At 37.6% G+C, this 19,306-nt stretch overlaps 1 pseudogene; it reads left to right on the top strand.

Annotated features, from left to right (window-relative positions):
• The first annotated feature begins 3,754 nt into the window (after positions 1-3,754).
• LOC149198301 (molybdopterin synthase catalytic subunit pseudogene) lies at positions 3,755-16,356 on the top strand (annotated as a pseudogene).
• Positions 16,357-19,306: the final 2,950 nt, after the last annotated feature.

Raw genomic sequence — 19,306 nt, 5'->3', positions numbered from 1 at the left:
GGTTCCACCAAGACTTCCTCTTGGTCTCGGCCATGAGAAGTCCACCCAAGTATCATCAAAACCAAGTGTGTGCCCTTTCTCCAATCTATCCATGAGTCATGTTGGGCACTTAGCCAATTCTCCATATGGCTAAAGCATGACCCATTCCTCTGCAATGATCATCACGTTCCTCCCTTGTCACGAGCATTTGTACCTTCTGCCATAAGGTCACAAACAACCCTAACAAGCTCTGCAACAGTCAATGGTCCTTGCTTCTCCATACAAGGTCTCATCATAGACATCCATGGTAAGATCCTCCTTCACATCGACAAACTGATTTTTCTCTTCCCTGCATATGGTCCATCCTCCAAAAGCTCCAATGAAACAAAAGTAATAATAGGAATACGTACTTCACCATGAGGCTCCTCCATGTGAGTGTCCTCATCCACCAATGTCTGTACACTGCACGATCCTGTTACAATTTGATCAATTTCAAGTTCCTGCTCCATCGTTGTTGTATCTACAACATCTTCAAACATCACGACTTCCTCTTCTTCATCATCGCAATCTACAGCTATATCCTGCTCCATTGCCCAACCAAGTTGAAGAAGCTCATCTTCAACATTCCTTTCCAAGACTTCAAGTTCATCTCAAATACGTGGGTTCTCTTCTTTCATCCGCTTCAACCTGTATAAGATTAGCAAGAGCCTCCCTTGGCATTCTTCCAAACCTACCATGTCTTGTTGTTTAGCTTGGTCCAAGCATGAAGCTTCACCCCTGCTAAACCTATCATGAAGTGTAACACTTCTCTCAGTAAGCCCGGTTCGACTGAATCAAGCTCTGATACCATCTATCATGAAGTGATAGTGGGATCGACTTCTCCTGCAAATCTGATTCCACTGAATCAGGGCTCTAATACCATCTATCACGCCCCTACCCTGGCGGTAGTCTTTCAACCGCATGAAGGGGGTGCGGCACCACCACCTGTTTTCTTTTTAACAATACTCACACGGTGTGGACTACGCCTACTTTCTATACTTAGTTTATTTTTCAACTTTTCTAAGTATACATTCACATACACAGCAGAAACATTCAATTATTCATCTTCATCATTATTACCATTTACACATATGCACAACGGATATTTTAATGGGAGGGGCAACTCCCTAAAATATGAGTCTGCCTGATGATAATAAAAATATTTTACAAAGTATACAATTTTACAGTCTTTGCAGGAAACCCCAAGCTTCCTTGGTACAATTTTTGTCACAACCGTGCAACCCAACCTGCACCATTCGGAGTGCCCATTAGTTCTATTGTCCGTTGCAAGTCGTTCACCATTCAGCAAGTCGTTCACCATTTCACCGAATGCCCTTGCTCGCCCTCAGCTTGTTCAGCCGAATGCCCTCACTCGCCCTCAACTTGTTCAGCCAAATGCCCTCGGCTCGTTCAGTCGAATGCCCTCAACTCGTTCAACCGAATGCCCTTGCTTGCCCTCGCCCATTTAGCCGAATGACTTTGCTCGTTTAGGCGGACGTCGTCACATGCCCTCACCCGTTCAACCAAATGACTTCGCTCAGTTAGGTAGATGCGTTCGCACATCGTCACTCATTCAACCGAATGATTACGCTCATTCAAGCAAACACCCTCATACACCCTCGCCCGTTCAGCCGAATGACTTTGCCCAACCTGTGGTTCTGTGCCACCTGCAGCCACGCAAATGATGCTCCACCATTTTTCGGATTCGTGCTTCGGCCCAAGAGTCTGCCTGCACTTTGCCAAGTTTCATAACTCCCAAGATAGCTCGCCCTCCTAGCTCACATGAACACTTGGAAGAATCGCTTGATGTCTTGTCCCACCATCTCGCCACTCTAATTATATGGCAGTTATCCCATCATTTGGGGCATCGACCCACCAAGCCAACCCACTGTTTCATCCAAATCGCCGCTCCGTCGCGTCAACCCATGGTGTGTGCACCCATACGTGGGACTGCCCATCATATAATTTCGCCAACGTTTCCAATACTTAGTCATTTTTCACAATGAATTTCGTGTCGCACGTTAGCTTGTCTCCTCCGTTCGGCCAACTCCTCACACCGTGCGGACATTCCCAACTCGTCGTTCACCTCCCAGCTCGCCGCTCACCCATCGTGCGCCCTTCGCTGACTCGTGGGCTTGACACCAAGACTGCCGAGGAAGAGGTCACTGCTCACACTTGCGTGAGGGAAGGATTGTTTTTTTTCTTGATTTGTGATCACCACGTCCTTCAAGTCATGGAGGGGTCAATAGCAACAAATGTGTGGTCAGTTGTTGCTTCTGCTATTTTCATGTTTTTGAAGAAGTGAGAGTGCCAATACCAGAAGCACCGTAAGCCCTGACCACCACTACCGTGAGCCATTCTGCCATCCGATTTTCTTGTGGACAGGAGAGTTGTCGAAAGAACGCAACCTTAGAGGCAGTGTGTGTGTGTGTGTGTGTGTGAACACGCAAATCGGAGTGATTTCTACTCACTGTTACGGTGACAACGATTTGTGTGTGCTACATGCGTGTTAAGTTTCTATCAGAGTTGTTGTCACAATGGAAGTGTGAGGGTGGAAAGAACACACACAACCAGGGTGAGTGGTTTGCACGAGTGCTTTAGTAGCTAGCATGAGCAGCATGCCAGATTGACACTGGTGCGATTAAGAGATTGACGATGGTTGCACTGCCTGGTGAGAAGAGCCCACGCTATCTAACATGAGGAGTGAAATTGTTTACTGCTATTGGAGGAGGCCCCACTGCATTCTCAAACTGTTTGATCATCATGGTGCTGTTGACATGTTTTTTTTAAGGCAGAATGGAGTTGGAGGAATGGCTCCCAACATGATTTTGATTCTACTTTCGGTGAAAGGAGATTGGATTTTTTTTTAATTGAGTTTTTTAATTAAAATTTTTAAATTAAAAAGTTTTTTAATTTAATTCTGTAATTGAAAAAATGGTTTATTATTTGATAAAGGGGGCGGATTTTCATTTTTTTAAGAAGGAATTGAAGTGATTTCTTAAAAAAAAGGGGATCTTGGCTTAGTTTCATTGGATATGGAATTTGTAGTAGTTTTGAAGATCTGGGGTTGTTTTTTTTTAATTGCCGAGGTTGAATTTTTTATTCATTCCAGATGAATAATCATTTAGCATAAGCATACCTCAATGAGAATAACAAGCTAGATGGATCCAATTACTTTGGTTGGAAATTTAAATTGCAGACCCTACTTGAGGGACACAATGCATGGGACATTGTGAATAATGATGAGGTGAAGCCAAACCTGACTGCATGAGGAACAACAACAACAATCCAAGACAGGGACAAGTGGGAGACTAAGGCGAGAATGATCCTAAAATTGTTGGTCAAAGATTGCGTTATTCCCCATATCCGCGATTGCAAGACTACACCAGAAATCTAGAAGACGCTCAAGGATCTCTATGAGGTCAAGAACACCAATTGATTGTTGTTCTTGAAGAGCAAGATTCTCTCCATCAAGATGGAGGAGAATGAGACAGTTGTAGCATTTATTTCACAGATCAAGGAGCTCAAGAACAAGCTGGGTGACATCAATGAAGCTGTGTTAGATACAGATTTGGTCACAATTACCATGAATGGTATGACTGACGAGTATCAGATGTTCATCACTAGCTTGAATGCAAGAGAAAAAGCCCCCGTGTTTGAAGAATTGACTGGGATCCTCATGCAAGAGGAGGAAAGGCGGCTGACTCATAAACCTCAAAGTTTAGATTTGGTCTTAATGGCGAAGAAGAAGCCCTTTAGAGGAAAGAAAAATGTAGCACAGAAGTGCAGTGCAACCCCACAGAGAAAGATGCCCCTACCTCAAGGTATGTCTTTCAATATAAATGACTCTGCGACCAAATGTTTTTATTGTGGTAAAAATGGCCATATAGCTAGATATTGTAGGAAGAAGAAGTTTGATGAAGGTCAGAAGAGACATAAACAACATGCAGGTCATTTTTTTGATGAGGAACAGAGTTAGAACCTTAGACTGTTCATATCTGACTCTGCGATCTCGGCTAAGGACGATGAAGCAGATACCTGGTTTGTGGACTCAGGTGCATCCATCCACATGACAGGGAACAGACAATGGTTTTAAGACTTCAAAGAGACCAGCAATGGAGAAAACATCTATCTTGATGATGATAGAGCATGGAAAATTTTAGGGGCGAATTTTCGCCCTTGGGCTAAATTAAGGGGTTTTATATTTTTATTGGGCGAATATTTTGTATCATGGTACATTGTTACAAATCGCCTCAAATTTATTTTATAAAAAAATTAGGTATAAAGGTTAACCCAACTTATTTTAAGGGAGAGGGTAAAAAAAGTAAATTTAGCCCTTGAAATTAGGAGTTACAATCTTCCATTCGCCCTCATTTTCAACAAAATGTATTTATGATAGTTATAGACAAAAATATAAATACAATGGAGGTATGGTAAATAAATAAAATCTCTTTTTATATTTAGTCCATAACCCTCTTTCTATTTAAGAAGCTCAAAATGAGGTTTCATTTAAGTGAATCCTATGGGCCAAATACCATATTTATAAAAGAGGTATGGTAAATTAATAAAAATATAAATAAACGAGAGGTATGGTAAATAAATAAAACATATTTTTATATTTACTCCATATGTCACCTTATGTTTATGAACATGCAAGCATGTAAATAAATAAAAATATAAATAAAGTGGAGGTATGGTAAATAAATAAAACCTCTTTTTATACTTCAAAAGTATGGTAAATAGATAAAAATATAAATAAACTATACCAAGTGCTAGGAGGGATAAATAGATTTCATCCCTCTAAGAGTGGTAGATGTGGAGTTAATATGGATATAGGTTGGTTTTTATGATAATGAAGATATCAAATAGACTTAGGAAATTATATTGTAAAAAAAATCTTAAGGTGAATGGTTAAAGCTACATTTAGTCAATTCACAAAATTTAGTAAAAAATACCGATATCTCAATTAATATTGGTTTTTCTGATTTAATAAAAAAAAATTCAAAACAATGAAATCTTAACTCTTTCCGCATCACCGTCCCAGGAGAGAGATAGTTGCTACCCAGATTTCCCACCATTTTTCAAACATTCTCAATATGATATCTTCATGAAAAAGTTAAGGAACTGATCTTGGATTAGTTGTTTGAAAAATATGCTGGTTCGTACAACCTTTCATCTTCTCTGCTATTCTTAGTTTGTCCTAATGATCTGTAGGGGTTGGGTCACTACACCATATTGTCCTAAAAGGTGGAGATTGTGCACCAAAAAGGAAATTAATCCACATGCTATTCTTAGTTTGTTCTAATGATCTGTAGGGGTTGGGTCACTGCACCATATTGTCCTAAAAGGCGGAGATTGTGCACCAAAAAGAAAATTAATACACATGTTACAACGCTGTTAAAAATGGTATGAAGGTAGTGAATTATGCTAATAAGAAATTTAGATTGGGAGAGACGTAATTAAATTTTATTATTTAATTGAAGATTTCCAATTAAAATAATAATAAATCTACATTTATATATTTATATATTGATTGGAAGGCTTCTGACAATGGTCACATCTTTCCATTAGATCCCCTTCAAGCCTTTGGGACACCTACTACTTCATTATATTATATAGTTGGGGCTTGCTACTTGTTGGCGTGTTGGGGTAAACAAACTTGATGTGTTTTTTTTTATCTCGTAGTTGGAGTCTATGGAATAAGAAATAAATTTGATAGCTTGACAAAAGTGGTAGAGAAAACATTAATCTCTCCTACCATGACAAACATGGCCACTAAAACTTGCAACATTGTTTGTAGGAAGTGAAAATTATGTTTCTTTTTTCCAAACATGTATGTTAGTATATTACAGTTTAATGAATATGTTTTATTGTTATGATATATGGTTTCATACTTTAACAAAACATTCGCCAAGACTTCACAATGTTTTATTATTCAGTGAAAGCTTCGCCATGACTTTACAAGATAATATAATCTGATGAGAGATTCGCCAATATATATATATATATATATATATATATATTTATATATTTATATTATTAGTGATAAAATCTCCTCCCATTTTTCCTATGTATCATGGGGATTCACCCATTTATTATACATATAAATTTAGGATGGTTCTTAAAATTTTCCCTGTGATAGAGGGTACCAAATCAAAGGTTATGGTAATATTCCTGTTGTTTTCCCTGATGGAAATATTAGACATATTCATAATGTGATGTATGTACCCGGGATCAAAAAGAATTTGATCTCTATTTCTACTGTAACTCATCAAAATCTTAAGGTAGAGTTTTATAATTGTATTGTGTCATTAAAGACCTGTTGGATTGTATGAAAATCTATTGCATCAGGTATTTGTGTGGGAGTATTGTACAAGTTAAATGTCAAAAGCACACCACATTAGGCATTGACATCATCTACCATGACTACAATGGACTTATGGCATTGGAGGTTCGGCCGAATTAACTTCAATGATCTACTGCTATTACAGAAAAGAGGTATGGTCGAAGGTCTTCCTTTTTAAAACCTGTTCATATTAATTGTGATGCATGTGCACTGGGAAAGTTGCACAGGGATGAATTTCTGGTGAATACTGATAGAAGGAGGAGAGATATACTCAAGCTGGTACACACAGATCTATGTGGGCATATGTAGACAAGGTTGTTAGGTAGTGCATATTATCTTTTACTGTTTATTGATGACTGTACTAGATTTACTTGGGTGTATTTCCTCAGGAAAAAGAGCCACACTTTTGAATAATTCAAGGAGTTTAGAAGTATGGTTGAAAAGTAGACAGGCAAATGCATCAGGATTCTCTGCTCGGATCAAGGGGGAGAGTAAAAGAAAGCTTGTGTCCTCAAATACTGCAAGGATAATGGGATACAACATCAGTTTACAGTACCTCACACTCTTCAATAGAACGGGGTTGCAAAGAGGAAGAACAGAACCCTTGTGGAGTGTGCTCACAGTATGTTAAAAGGTTAGAATCTTTCTAATGGGTTTTGGGAAGAAGTAATTAACAATGCAATATATCTAAAGAATAGGAGTCCAACAATAAGTTTGGATTTCAAAGATCCTTTTGAAGCTTTATTTGGCTATAAGCTTGCAGTTAAGAATTTGAGGGTTTTTGGTAGTAAAGCCTTTGCCCATGTCCCAAAGGAATATAGAAAAAAACTGGATTCAAAAGCCATAAAATGTATTTTTGTTGGCTATTGTACAAAATTTAAGGCTTACAAACTGTTTAATCCCTCTACTCATAAAGGTTTTGCGAACAAAGATGTAGTGTTTCATGAGCAGGTTAATGATGGAAGCCATGAGAGTGCTAATGAAGAATGGCACGTGCCCTTGTTGGTGGAAGAAGGAAGTGATGAATCAGGTGAGAACAATGAGAAAAGGTTGTAGGAAGGGAAAGAAGATGATGTAGCTATCAAGCCAGGTCCAGAAAATGATGATGAGACAAGGTTTGAAGCTACCCCACCACTCAAGAGAGAAGGTAGGAAGGTTCAGTTTCCAGCAAGGTATAGGGAAAATTCTTTTATAACTAGTATTATGAATGTTGTTGAACCCTCTAGTTATAAAGAAGCCAGTCAATATAGTGAATGGAGGGCTGCTATGGAAGAGGAATATGAATCAACCCTCAAAAACAAAACTTAGTTAAACTACCTAAATGCAAACAACCCATAGGATGCAAATGGTTGTATAAGCCTAAATTTAAAGCATATGGGAGCATAGATAAGTATAAAGCTAGGCTAGTTGCAAAGGGGTATTCGCAGCAAGAAGGCATAGATTACGATGAAACATTTTCCCCTGTAGCTAAACTAAACACAATCATAATGATAATTGCTTTAGCTACCAAACACCATTCGATGATTCACTAGCTAGATGTTAAATATGCATTTTTAAATGGGGAATTAAAAGAAGAAGTCTACTTAGTGCAACCTAAGGGGTTTGTCAAACATGGTGAAGAACATTTAGTTTGTAGGTTGAAGAATGCGTTGTATGGACTACAATAGGATCCCAGGTCATGGTATGACAAAATTGATTCGTTTTTCCTACAACATGGTTATAAAAGGAGCAAAAATGACCCTAATATTTATACCGTGTTTGATAAAGAGGGAAGGATTGTTTTGATTTCTTTATATGTAGATGATCTAATCATTATAGGGAATGTTGATAATCTCATTAAAGAAATCAAGGAGTAGATGTCACAAGTCTTTCATATGAAAGACCTTGGAGAGCTACATTACTGTTTGGGTTTGGAAGTTTGGAGGGATTCTAGACAAAATTTCTTGGCACAGAGTATGTCAGGAGCTTATTGGAAAAGTTCAGAATGGACTAGTGCAAAGCTGTAATAGTACCTTTACAGCAAAACTTAAAACTTTAGAATGATGATGGATCTACGGAAGCAGATGCGACCTTGTATAGACATCTGGTTGGGAGTCTAATCTACTTGACTACAACTAGGCCAGATTTGTCTTATGCAGTCAGTGCATTGAGCCAATTTATGTCAAATCCCCTTCAGAGCCATTGGGTTGCAGCAAAAGGTGTTTTGAGGTATCTCCATGGAACCTTACATTTTGGTATTGTTTATACTGATTCGTGTGATGTTAGACTGACAGGTTTTTCAAACTCCGATTGGGCTGGAAATGTAAATGACAGATGATCCATAATAAGATATGAATTTAGCATTATATCCAAGGTCATTACATGGAGCAGAAAAAAGTAGAACACAATATCCTTGTCTTCTGCGGAAGCTGAATATCAAGCTATGTGTGCAGCAACATGTGAAGCAGTTTGGTTGAGGAGACTTCTCCTTGATGTTGGAGAAGAACAGAAGGTTGCAACAGTGATCAAATGCGACAACCAGAGCTCCATCAAACTTGCAAATAATCCAATATTTCATAAGAACACAAAGCATATTGATACACAGTTTCATTTTGTCAGGGAGAAAGTTCAGTCAAAAGAAATCTATTAAGTATTGTAATAGTTGTGGCAATGTTGCTGATATTTTTACCAAACCTCTTGGTAGAATCAAATTTGAATTGTTTAGGGAATTCCTAGGCATATGTGTGAATCCATTTCTCCATTAAGGGGGAGTGTTGAGATTAATGAAGAAATGTCTTAATGGAGCGACGGTTCAAACTGAACCTTAGATTAGGAGTTTGTTCCTGTTTTCTAAGGTGTTGTTTCAACTTATCTAAATGTGTGTTTCATGTATATAGTTATCATGTAATAAATTGTAAGTGAGTGTGTGCTCTGCAGAGGCAATCTTACATGTGGTGTTCCACACTTGTGAGCTTCTCAGGTTTTTTAATAAAGTGTATTCTGATATTTTTGACATTTTCCAACTAGTAAATCACAGACCTAATCTTCAATGATATCATGCCCCTTTTAAACGCGCATATGGCAACAACATGGATCCCATGAGCCAGTGGGTGTGACTAAGTGATTAGTATGTAACATTGGCTCCCAGTGATCATAAATTCAATCAAAAGTCACGAAAATTCCTTGCATGATGTTATACAAACACTTTTGTGCTTGTAGGCCACTAACATTCTCAATGTGGATTGGGAGGTCTACTCAAGAGGCTCATGAATTTCTGATCATCAAAGTTCATATATTTACAACATCACTTTGCTAGTCTTAGAGGTCATCACTGAAACCATCTTTGTTGAGAATATTAACGGGATGCTTCCAGGGAAACGATTTTATTTGTATTCCTGTATGTTAGATGATCCAAAAATACTTTATTATCATAGGTTATAAAATTGAAATAAAATAATTATTAATTTAATAACTCTTTTGTTCCTTGGATATATCGAAGAACTCTTTTGACTGCATTCCAGTGGCTGTCTCGTGGTTCCTGCATAAAACGTGAAAGAATACTGACTGCATAAGATAGATCAGGACGAGTATTTTTCAAATAAATCACGCTACCAATCAACTATCTGTAAGTTGTACTGTCCACCTTTTCCCCCCCTTCAAATTTTGAAAGTTTCAAATTCTGCTCCATGGGGGTGAGAACGGGCTTGCAATCTTGCATGCCAAATCGCTGAAGAACCTCTGCGGCATACTTACTCTGAGAAATGAAAATATGATGTGGACGTTGGAAGACTTCAACTCCAAGATAGTAGTGAAGTAATCCCAAATCTGTCATCTTAAAACCTGCATGTAACTCCTCTTTTACCTGTGCAATATGATCATCATGATGGCCAGTGATGATCAAATCATCGACATACATAACAAGAATTACCAGATATTTGCCTTGTTGTCGCACATACAAAGTATCATCAGATTCACTTCGTTGAAAACCAACTTTCTTAAGGTAATCATCCATCTTGGCATACCAGGCTCAGGGAGCTTGTTTTAACCCATATAAAGCCTTGATCAATTTGCAGACTTTATGTTCTTGTCCTTCCACTTCAAAACCTGGTGGTTTGGTCATATACACGTCCTCCTGTAAATCCCCGTTGAGAAAAGCACTTTTCACATCCATTTGATGAACTTTCCATCCTTTTTGAGCGGCCAATGCAAGTGTTAATCGGATGGTGTTCCATTTAGCTGTTGGAGCAAAGGTTTCTTCATAATCAATGCCTTCCTGCTACGCAAAACCCTTTGCAACAAGTCGTGCTTTATACTTATCAAGTTCACCCTTCTGATTATACTTAATTCTGTAAACCCATTTGCATCCGGCTATGGGTTTAACATTTGCTGGACAATCAACAAGTTTCCAAGTGTTGTTATCAATTACTGCTTGATATTCTTCAACCATAGCCTGTTTCCATTCTTTATGTTTTACTGCCTCTTTGTATGTGGAAGGTTCAATAAAATCATTTGCTATCAAGGCAAAATTGCCTTCACTTCTATGTGCCCTTCTGGTGCCAATTTTATTCTGTTCATCAGGCTTTACATCTTTCAAAAGTTGAACTGCCCATTTTGGAAGTTGGTGCTCACTTGTTTGCGCTTCTGTAAAGTCCCCATCATTGTAAAGAGGATTAATATAAACTGATGTTCGTCGTTCAGGTGATGAATGTGGAGACTCACTGTCTGAAGAACTGCTGCTGCTTGGAGATGCGGATGAACTGCTAGAAGACCCGGATGATGTTGTTGATGTAGATGGACTGGATGACTCATCTTCAGAGGAAGGAAAATCAAGTTCATACCAATTTGGTGAAGTTGGTTGACTTTGCATTTTTCCATTTCTCTTACTTCCCTTAGTTTCTAATTTGTGAAGAATATTTTCAATTTCTTCAGCACTCTTACTCTTTGTTTCATTAAAAATGACATCCCTGCTCACAATGAATTTTCCATTGGTCAAAAGACGATACCCTTTCTTCTCATCAGAATAGCCAATCATTGTGCATTTTAAACTTCTTGAGTCAAGCTTAGTTCGTTTTTCTTTCGGAACTAAGGCATAACACACTGACCCAAAAAATCTAAGATGTTTAACTCGAGGTTTGAAACCAAACCAAGCTTCATAAGGTGTGATTATGTCTAAAGAAGCAGTTGGAGATCTGTTTCTTAAGTAGACAGCTGTATGTATGGCTTCCGCCCAATATGTTGGACTTAACCTCTTAAAGGTTAACATGGATCTCGCCATTCCTAACAAAGTGCGGTTCATTCTTTCGACTACTCCATTTTGCTGTGGAGTGTAAACATTAGTAAGATGTCGTCTTATGCCATTTTCACTGCAATAATTTTTGAATTCATTTGAAGTGAATTCTCCCCCATTATCCGTCCTGAGAGTACCTATCTTTTCTTTGACTTCATTTTCAACAAGTTGGCGAAAAATTTTAAACTTATCAAATGCTTCTGACTTGTTCTTCAAGAAGTAAACCCAAGTCATTCTGCTAAAATCATCAATGAATAGTAAGAAATATTTGCAACCACCAAATGAAGTTTGTAGTGGACCACAAACATCACTGTGAACTAGTTGTAGCCGCCTGTTTGCACGCCATGAACTTGTTGGAAAACTTTCTCGGTTTTGTTTGCCATAAATGCAAGCTTCACATTTTGCATTTTCCCTTTTGAATGTGGGAATTCCTTTAACCATTCCTTGTTTCTGCAATTGAGAAAGACTCTCAAAATTCAAATGTCCATATCGTACATGCCATAGTCTGATAGGTGAAATACCTATAGTCACTGCCCCTGCAAAATCAGAATGCCTTGGAATAACTGTCCCTTTCATCCGTAACAGTTTTCCATCTTCATAACCTATCATAACTGTTTTCAAGTTCTGTTTCACTGAATTAATCTTCACTAAACCATCTTCCATAATCACCTGATGTCCTGCTTGTCGAATCGTGACTAAAGAGAGCAAATTTTTCTTGAAACTAGGTACATACCATACATTGGAAATCAATTTTTCTCCAATGTCAGGGAGAAAAACTTTTACGACTCCTTTTCCATAAGGAGTATGTTTTGTATCATCAGCAAGAAAAATTGAATTAAGTTGGCATTTTTGAAAATTCCAGAAAAAATCACGTCGACATGTCATGTGCTGAGTTTCCCCAGAATCCAAGATCCAGGCATCTTCATAGTCACTTCTAAGATGAGATGAAATTTGTGATGCTGGTGAGGAAGTAAAAACATATTCTGAGCTGTCTTCATCTTGATCATTTGCAAATTGTGCTGAATGCTGCTGAAACTTGGGAATTCTACTAAGTGAAGTTCGACAATCTTCAGCATAATGGCCAACTTTGTTACATCTTCGACATACAATTTGACTTAAGTCTCTTCCTCGTCCTGAAGATTGTCCTCTGCCTCTGCTTTGACCTCTATTTGGAGATGGTCCTCTACCTTGACTATTATATCCTTGTGCTTGAAAATTTCCTCTTCCTTGGTTGTTTCCTCTACCTTGAAAATTATTTCTTCCTCCTCTGTTAAAATTGTTGCCTTTGCTTTGGCTTCGACCTCGTTTATGTGCTGCTTGATTCTGATTCCATCTGCCTCTTCCTTGAGAACTATCTAATGACTTACTTGTGCTGGCTTCTGTGAGAAAAACATCTTCACCAACTTTCTTCTTCTTCCCAAAAGTTTTATCATGTTGACTTAACATTTCACAAAGTTCATCAAACTTTAGTTTCTCTAATTTCCCAGTTACTTGTAAAGTTTCTAAAAAATGCGTATAAGAAGAAGGAAGCCCAGCAACTACAATTGTGACCAGCATTAATAATTTCCTGCTTAATATTCTTAAGTCTGGAGAGATATTCAATAATATCACCATCTTCAGTTAATTTTTGTTGCAACAATTTTAACTGTAGATCAACCTTCTTTGATTTTGGCTGAGTATCAAAGAGGTCTTTAAAAGTTTTCAAGGCAGTCCATGCATCTGTGGCATTCTCTATATGTACATACATCTCATCATTCATAGACGATTTAATAAGAGCTAAGGCTTTAGCATTCTTGATTTCCAATTTTGCCAGTGGATCTGCATCTGTGGGTTTATTAGGCTTTACATCTCCATCACATATTCCTTGCCATAATTCATTGTAAATGAGTGTGCTTTCAATATGATGATGCCACGTTTTATAAGATTTGGTGCCCTCAAGTTTGTCGGAATCAGAAAATAAGTTAATCAACTTAGACATTTTTAGCGATGAAGAGACGCACCAAGAAGCAGAACAGAAAGGACAAGATAGTCAACACAACACACCACGCAAAAAACATGATCTATCGGGGCTTGGCCTTGACCCTCGAATAGTCGTCAAAACAGGAGAATATTGACTGAGCTTTGCACTTGGCTCTAGTCAATTTCTCAAATTTTTACAGGGCAACTTTCAAAATTTGACTTTTTACAATGGTGCTTTTGCACAATCTGGTAAAAAAAATTTACCCCCCCTCAAAGTAAAATTACTTTGAGTTACATTTATCTCCTTCGAAAAATTTCAAAAAAACTCCTTATTGCTCCAAAAATTACAAATTGCTATTACACCTTATTTCTCCACTAATTTACAAATTACAAATAAACCTCCTTAGTACTCCAAAAAACATAAATTCCCAAATTTAAAAAGTTACTAAATCTCCCCAAAAATATAATATTCCTTATCTCTCCCAAAATTACAAACAAAACTCCTTATTCCTCATCTCTCCCAAAATTACAAACAAAATTCTTTATTACTCTGCTAAATTAGCATTGAGATTAACATCGAACTGCTTCTACACATTGAGATGGTTATTTAGAATCGGAGTCAGCCAATTGTATGAAAGATAGACGGGATATGGGGAACATTTTGTATTACCGTGCCCAACAAGAAGATGAGCAAGCCGTAGCTCTGTTGTTTGAGTACAGCAGTCCAGCGATGAAACCTCGGATTCGGACTCGGACTCCGCTGCAGTAGGCACACACAATGACAGGCGTGCTACAAGAATGACAGGCATGCTACAGTTGGCGAATCCGCTGATGGTGAGGAAGGCGGTGGAATTGGAGACTAAAAAAATATGGTAATGAAAACTCCGCTTCTGTTCCAGCGTACCCTCAAAAAACTCCGCTTCATCAACACCCTACGTATTTCGATAAGTTCTTCTTTAAATCTGTAATCAGAGTCGCGCAACAGAGAATAAAATGTCATAGGAATAGACGAAAATCTCTGTTAGAGCGGTAGGAATCTGCAGTTTCAAGTTAATTTGGTTTGGTACTAACAGATGCTTTGTCAAGGAAAATGAGGGCGCTGGGCCCTGCAGTTTCTGCGTCTGCTACTGCAATTGGATGCCTCGCAATTCTTGACATCAGTTAATTATTTTGGATCTGAGATAGGCCTTCAACAAAATATTTGGTCTCTGATGCGGATCATCTCTATTTTTCGGGGTGATTTTCGTATAAACTGATGCAGATAATCGCTTAATTCATATATATCAGGGGTATATTTGTCAAACTATTTCCTCTTTGTGCTTGCATTGAATATATTTCCAATTTTTGCATTTTTACTGAACATAGAGAAATAAACAATAAAAACCTTACTCAAGAATCAAAGCGGCTATCGTCAAATACCCATGGCTCACGCTCAAAAATCTCACGACCGTTCCGCTGTACTCGGCCTGCTTCTATATCCTCTGCGCGTTTCCTAGCAGCTTCTGCTGCTTTGGTAGCTGCTAGTGCATCTTTCCGTTACTTCCAAAGGAGAAATTCTGCGTGGGAGATAGGGATGAGACTTTGGTCATGAGTTCCATTCCCTTCCGCACCTTTTTACTTCCTCCTCAAATAAACTGCTGGAATCTCTTTCTCAAATCAACTGCAGCATTACTGGAGCTCTGATACCACAATAATGGCAGAAGTGTCCTCAGACACGTAATTTTACTGTAAGTTTTCTGCAAACTGTGTTGGGAACACTCTTCAAGCACAACCACTTTGTGGTGAGAATTCATAGAAAAATTCTTCTACTATAATCCTCAAAATAATCGCTAAAGTAGGGCAATATTTTGTGGAAATAGTTGATGATAACTTGGATATTAAAAAATATACAGATTTAGTAAGGAGTCCAGTAGCAGAAGCGATAGCTACCTTTATTGGAACAACAAGGGATACGTTTGAGGATAAGCAGGTTCTGGAGCTTAGATGCGAGGCTTATATCCCCATGGCCCTTAGACATCTCAAAGCCATATGCTCTAGAGCTAGAAACCAATGGAAATTAATGAGACTTGCATTGGCGCATCGTCTGGGCGTTGTACCTCTTGGAGAAGAAAGTCTTTTTGTTGCAGTGTCCTATGTCCACAGGAGAGATTCTCTTGAACCCTGTGAGTATGTTATAGATGAAATCAAAGCATCAGTTCCTATTTGGAAAAAGGAAGTTTATACTAATGGTGAAGTCTGAAAGGAGAATTTTGAGTTTTTCTTGCAAAAACCAGGGGAAAGTGGAAAGGAGTCAAGTCTGAAACAACATAAAGCTCATCAACATTCCAGGTGTTGTGGCTGTAAAGAAAGAGTGTTTGAGAATGGTACTGATGACAATAGCCATTCCAGATTCGAAGTTGTGTAGGAGACTGAAAAGGAACCAAACAGAGATTCACATTGTGCAGGGGATGTTATTTCAAACAGTCATATAGAGAGGCAGAAAATTGATGCTCTTGAACTCGTAACTCCCTTACTGCCGCAACCCTTACGGACCAATGTCGATTGTTTCAAAGACATTACAGAAACCAACTTATTGGACGCCAAGGATTCCAACAAATTCGGTGTAACAAGTATGAGCAAGACAAATGTCATCGGTGTACCAGAAACTGACTTATTGGATGCCAAGGATTTTGACAAGTTCAGTGTAACAAGTATTAGCAAGAAAAGTATCATCGATGTACCATTGAACACATGTCACTCAATAGGAAAAAGGGTAGACTTGCAGTAGACAAGTTAACCCTGGAAAACCAAAGTAGTAGTGATAGTTGTATGGTGGAAAACCAAAAGGTATACGGTCTTAGGTAGCTAACTGATTCAAAATAGACACTTTCTGTGTAAATATCTCTAGGGAAAGCCATGCTAATGAGCAACATAAATTAAATATCTCCACTGAAAGTCATGGTAATGAGCACCGTATTACACTACTACATATGAGAGGTGTTTAAAACAATATTTGAGACAATTTTTGGGTAAATTGTCAACTTGAGACAAAAAAAAAAAAAGCTTTTGTATTGTCTTTAAGAAGGTGTCTCAAATTATTGCCTTAAAAATCTGTCTCTATAAAGACAATATATAACACAAGCATTATTGTCTCTTAAGAGACAATTTCGTTTTTGTCTCTCTAGAGACAATAGTTGGGATTAAGGACATATTGTCTTTATAGAGACAATACATCTTTATTCCTAGCTAATGTCTCTCTAAGGACAATAAAAAATATATATTTAAAAACAATACAATATCGCTTTTATCTCTTTAGAGACAATATAAAACAATAGATTTAGAAAAATTCTCATTGTTAAAATAAATCAATATAAAAATATTTAATCTAAAATTAAAATACAATATCATTCATTAATGCATATTAGGGCACAGTGGAATCGAACCACCAATCTCCTGCTTATAATGTAGGTTCTCTTCTATTGAGCTAGCACCATTGAAAGAATTATGTGAGGAGTTATGGCAATCCTTGAAATTGCATACATAAACATTGATTTTGAAAAGAATGCTCGATATGTAATGAGATAATCTTTATAAAACCTATAATCATGTAGCCCCTGTTTTTAACTTAATAAAAAATAACTCAATGGAGTTAGTTCAATGTCACACACCTATAGCATGACCCACACAACAAGCTAATAATATACAATAATCTACAAGAAATTTAATCTAATCCTACAAAGAAAAGTAAGTAACTAGAATTAGAATTAGCACAAACTGTTAACTTTCACATTACTTTCTGCATCACCGTTTGTCAATAAAGAAATGTAGAAAAAGGTCCCAAAAATGCTTCACATGTCTTCGTTGACACCATTACCAATTTAGATCTTTTAGCCCATTTTAAATCACTCAAGTATGTATGAAAATCTCATTTAGCAAGTTGAGTAGTTCATTTAGCCCAACCTATGCTCCTCCCTACCAAGTCTATATGAAAACCTCGATTATGCATATCATTCAACTGATTTTAATATAAAAAAGAAAATAGTGAAAAGTCTCGTAGATGATCTTAGATCCAAATTAATTTAATTAAATGCTTTAGACGAAATATTAATTTTGTCTTGATTAATTTTCTTGAACAACCCCCTATGTAGTAGAGCATAAATCTTACATATTTGTGTCTCCTGCCACTACTGTTGCTATAGTTGGAACTACTAAATAGTGCATGGAGAGGATGATCATGTGCCTAGATATTTTTCAGTCTTTGGCCTGAATTTTACTGCAAATCCTTTTTTGGGAACAAGGATGGGGCCATATTGAATTCTACTCTCGATGCCCACAACATCCCACCTTCACGAAGTCAAAAAACAAAGTCTTGATAGATCACCATTAACGATAAACAAATAAGAAATCCACCACCCTCGCTCCGTATGACAATATTATCCTATATGATTCTACTTACAGTGAAGTATTTTCTTGAGTACATATTCATTTGTTGATAACCTTTTACTTCTAGGAAAATTTCTATTATATTTGTGAAAGGCCTCCCAAATCTAAGCAAATATTTACAAAATATAATGCCTAAAATATTGTCAACATATTCCTTGCTACTTTAGCCACCTTTATATCCATAACGTAGCAAGGTATGTGTGCAGTGAACCGATGGGGATGGGTGTTGTTATCACTCCTCTGGATCTCCAAGGGTGAGAAAGAGTCCAATTGAGGTAACCATAGACCAATCTTTTGACTTGGTAGCTAGCCCTACCAAGCTGGAGAGGGCTCTCTCCAAGGGATCATAGCCAAGAGGGTTGGATAGATTAGGGTTTTAGGCTAGATGTAAAGTGCAGAGGGTTGTTTGATTTGATTTTGGTTGGGTTGTTGGAAGAGGATTAGGTCAAAAGACTAGGTCAGGGCAAATGAGGGTATGATTGCAGACATCTGATGGAGCAAGGTAGGTAGGCACTCAAACACTTTAAGGTTATGAATTGAGATGGATAAAACTAGTGAGGTGCTAGAAAGAGCAAGACAAGCATGTATTCTTTCTAAACTGAAGAAACTAGACAAAGTATGATAAATTACCCAAATAGAGCATGAGAAAACATGTATTCTGCCTATAAACTTGTAAATTACCATATGACATACATGGAATGGTTTATGAACTGATAAAACATTCATACAAATGATCACAAAGAAGAAACAATGCTAAAAATTCAATGTATCCTAGAAAAATAGCTGCAACTCATCTATTGAAAATTGCCAAAATTTGATACAATAGTCTTTGATCACTAGTATAGCATCCCTACTAAATCCAACCTATAAAATGACTAAGAAAATACATAATATAGGCCAACAACCAACTCATCCTAGGCTTAGGGGTCGAATCCATGAGTGGAGGAGCAGTTGCAAGAAAGGCTGAACTGATAGCTGGAGTGTAGGGTGATCAAAGTGACTCATCCCTCACTCTAGCAAATTGATTCATTACATGCCACATAGGCCATATAACTGATGTATCTACCCTAGATAAAAGTAAAAACATAATAATTACATCATCTAGATCAATTACATAGGTAAAACTTGAATTTCCCATAGATAAAAGTCAACTTGGAATGAAACAGTGAAAATTGTGGAAAACTGTCAAATGCGCAACGACTTGGTTAAATGCGCAATAACCCTGGTCAAACATGTAGTGTTCTCTTGCTTTGTTTTGCCCAATTTCGCCTTAAAATCAACAAATTTCTTTTGCT

This window comes from Pinus tabuliformis, chromosome 2_2, assembly GCF_031772625.1.
Source record: "Pinus tabuliformis cultivar Carrire ecotype Pingquan chromosome 2_2, CPIR1, whole genome shotgun sequence".
NCBI lineage: Eukaryota > Viridiplantae > Streptophyta > Pinopsida > Pinales > Pinaceae > Pinus > Pinus tabuliformis.
Note: the sequence above shows the minus strand (reverse complement) of the source record. Positions and strands in the feature narration are given on the sequence as shown.